The following is a 3,944-nucleotide window of genomic DNA, read 5'->3' on the forward strand; positions in this document are numbered from 1 at the left end:
CTCGGGAGAAATGGCTATTTGATTGTACCCTGAATACCCATCTAAGAAACAATAGTACTCTTTTCTGGCTAATCTGTCTAACATTTGGTCAATGAAAGGTAGTGGAAAATGGTCCTTTTGGGTAGCCTTGTTTAGTCTCCTATAGTCCATGCATTTACTCCAACCTGAAACAACTCTAGTCGGGATAAGTTCATTTTTGTCATTTGTGATGACTGTGAACCCTCCTTTCTTGGGAACACACTGGACCGGACTAACCCARGAACTACTGGCTATCGGAAAGATAACTCCAGCATCTAACCATTTCAAAATCTCTTTCTTGACTACCTCTTTCATGACAGGGTTCAGCCTTCTCTGAGGTTCTATGGACATGAAGTTTTTATCCTCTAAGATGATCTTGTGTTGACAAATAAAGGAACTAATCCCTTTCAGATCAGCAATGGTCCATCCTAAGGCTTTCTTGTGCAATTTCAGCATATCCACAAGTTTCTTTTCTTGATGCAATTGTAGGGTAGATGAGATAATGACAGGCAATTTGCCTTCTTCTCCTAGAAAAGCATATTTCAAGTGGGATGGGAGTTGCATTAACTCCAACTCAGGTGGTGATTCTATGGATGGGGTGAAGTCTTTTTGCTCATTATTTTCAAGCAGCTCAAATGCTGCAGCATCCACTGGGACAACATCAGTTCCTATTTCCTTAATACTTTCATCTTCTATTTCCTCATCATACTCTCCTTCCAACTTAAGGTTTCTCTGAATTCCTTCTTCCAAACACATTTTCTCTATCTCAGTTATTCTTGAACACTCTTCTAAGTAATCAGGGTACTTTAGAGAGTTGAAGACATTAAAGGTGACTTTTTGGTCCTGGAGTCTCATAGTTAACGCTCCTTTCTGGACATCAATCAGGGTTCTTCCGGTGGCTAAGAAAGGTCTTCCTAAAATAATCGGAATTTCCTTATCGGCCTCAAAATCAAGTATGATAAAGTCTGCCAGAAATATGAACTTGTCAACCTGCACCAAAACATCTTCAATTTTCCCCTTAGGTTATGTTATGGACTTGTTAGCCAATTGGAGTGTGACGGTGGTGGGTCTAGCCTCTCCTATGCCTAAAGGTGTTAAAGACAGACAAAGGCATGAGGTTATTACTAGCTTCTAAGTCACATAGGGCTTTCCCTATCTCCTTCCCTCCTATTGAACAAGGAATGGTAAAACTCCCTGGATCTTTTAGCTTGGGGGTATGTTATTGGTCAAAAGCGCACTACATCCTTCAGTTAGGGCTACTGTCTCATACTCAATCAACTTCTTCTTCTTGCTTAAGATATCCTTCAGAAACTTAGCATAACTAGGCATTTGCTCAATTGCTTCAACAAGGGGTATGTTGATGTGCAATTCTTTAAACACATCCAAGAACTTYTTAAAATGCAATTCCTCTTTYTGATTCCTCAACCTTTGGGGGTARGGAACATAAGGAGGGATTGGTTTTATCACATTYTTGCTTGGAGGTGTTGAGCAAGATGGGTCTTGAATKYCCYGAGTCTTTGTGGTGCTCTTTAGTGGTTCTGGTGGAATCTTATTATCAAGCTTAGGGGTCTCTACAACCTCAGTCCCTTCTGACTTCTTCTGAGTCTCCTCTTGAAAAAGTAAAGGGAAGTCTGATCTAGGGGGAACAAGAGTAGTGGTCTTAGATGTTTGCTTTTCTAAAAGTGGGACCGGTCCTTCTTTGAGAGGGACCGACACTAGATCACTAGGTTTTGACAGTCTTGGTGTATTATCTTTCTGCACTTTTTCTGTCAACTCCTTTCCACTCCTAAGAGTTACTACTTTCACATGCTCCTTTCCTAGGTCTCTAGGGACTTCTGTATTACTGGGCAAGGTTCCATGGGCTCGACTATTCTGATTAAGTGCAAGTTGACTGACTTGAGTCTCTAAATTCCTGATGGCAGCACTTTGTTGATTAATCAAAGCTTGATTTTGGGCTTGAGCCTGCGCTAAAAGCCCTTTAATCATTGCTTCCAAAGAAGATGATGATTCTGCCTGTGGAGGAGGTTTGTTCTGAAAATGTGGTTGAGAATTTTGAAAACTTTGTTGGTGGTTCTGAGAGTTAAAACTGTTTGCATGATGCTGTGGTTGGAAATTAGAAGTTCGTTGTTGCTTATGGACTGGTGGATTAAGGCTGGGACTGGTCCAAGAAAAGTTCGGGTGCTGTCTCCAACTGGCATTATATGAGTTAGAGTAAGGATTTGATCTGTTTTGAACATAATTTACTGATTCAAAATTATGAGAACAATGTTCATATGAATGATCCCCACCACAGCACACACATTGCACAGATAGGACTGTTGGAACATATGTGTTAGCAGCTTGTTGCACTCCCTGACCAGAAGTTAAATTTTTCAATAAATTGGTCATGGACGTGAGCTGAGCTGTTAATGCAGTATATGCATCCACCTCATGTATTCCAACAGTCTTTTTCTATGGCTGGGCACGTGGGTCAGCCCAATGCCCATTGTTTGCTGATATCTTTTCTAGGATCTCATATCCCTCATTATAGGTACTGGCTGTAAAGGCTCCGCCTGCAGTCGCATCGAGCATTTGTTTTTCCATGGGACTTAACCCATTGTAAAACGTCTCAAGTTGAATACAGTACGGAATGCCATGGTGTGGGTATTTCCTTAACAGCTCTTTAAACCTTTTCCACACGTCAGGAACAGCTTCATCATCCAGTTGTTTAAAAAGACAGATTTCGTTTCTGGACTTAGCGTTCCTTGTTGGTGGGAAATATTTTCGCAAAAACATTTCCGCCATGTTACCTCATGACGGCACAAATCCTGGTGTTAAAGAGTTAAACCATGCTTTTGCCCGATCCCGTAATGAAAATGGAAATAAAGTAAGTCTGAGAGCATCATTTGACACTCCCGGGATCAGGAAGGCATCTGTGATTTCCATAAAATACTTTAAATGAGAATGTGGGTCTTCTGAGGGCAGTCCAGCAAATTGGCCATTAGTCTGTAACATATGAAACATTATCGGTTTTAGCTCGAAATGGAGAGCGGTCATATGTGGTCTAACTATCCCAAAATTTAATTGCTCAAAATCCGGGATAGCATAATCCATGATCCGTCCATTTTTGGAATTTACCAGATTAATGATGTTCGGAGTTTGTGCCCTTTGTTGCTCATTAGGGTCCGATTCTGTGTCCAAATTATTATCATTTTCATGATGTGGGTTTCCTTGGTGAAAAATTGGGAACAGTGGTATTTGTCCAAAAATTGGTGGTTGGTTTCCAAATGTGGTACTTTCGGAATGTTGGGAGCAGGTAACTCCATGTTGGGAGGGAGTAGAGCCTGAAATGCTTTCTAAGCCCTCCTTCTATGGTGAAACGTTCTCTCAAAGTCTGGATCAAATTCGAAAAATTCTCTGCGATGTGTTCTTGGCATAAACCACTTTTCAAAAACAGGTACTAGAAAAATCAAATCTTTTACTTACTCAAAAGAAAACTTTCAGCTTGCCAGCCCCCGACAACGGCGCCAAAAACTTGGTCGGTCAAATCCTTTACCTTTAGACTTAATGAAATTGGGCCACAAAGCAAGTATACAATATGGCCCAATGTCATCTTTCCAAGTAATAAAGTGGTACAAATACCGAAATATCATCCACAGGGATTGGAGCAAAAGTTAAATAAGAGTTCAATAAAAGAAAAGATTTCAGATGACGAAAACGAAGACTTTAGTTTGAATCCAAGTTAACACAGGTAATATAACTGAATAATAAAGCAGAATAATAAAGGTAGCACGGGTGTAAGATTTGGKGTGAAACGTAAACACGAAATCCAGCAGACAAAGCTGTGGAAGAACCAGTCCCACCATTTATCTTGAAGGTAATCCTCTCAGACTTCACCTTTGCACTATATTATGGTTTTGCACACATATCTCTATGTGGTGTTCGGA

General features: G+C 40.5%; 1 non-coding gene across 1 annotated transcript; it reads left to right on the forward strand.

Moving 5' to 3' along the window:
* The first annotated feature begins 2,647 nt into the window (after positions 1-2,647).
* LOC112508274 lies at positions 2,648-2,754 on the forward strand. Its single transcript, XR_003068657.1, has one exon. It is a non-coding gene; the product is annotated as a small nucleolar RNA R71 (small nucleolar RNA).
* The last annotated feature ends 1,190 nt before the right edge of the window (positions 2,755-3,944 follow it).

This window comes from Cynara cardunculus (genome assembly GCF_001531365.2).
Source record: "Cynara cardunculus var. scolymus isolate 2C chromosome LG 2, CcrdV1, whole genome shotgun sequence".
NCBI lineage: Eukaryota > Viridiplantae > Streptophyta > Magnoliopsida > Asterales > Asteraceae > Cynara > Cynara cardunculus.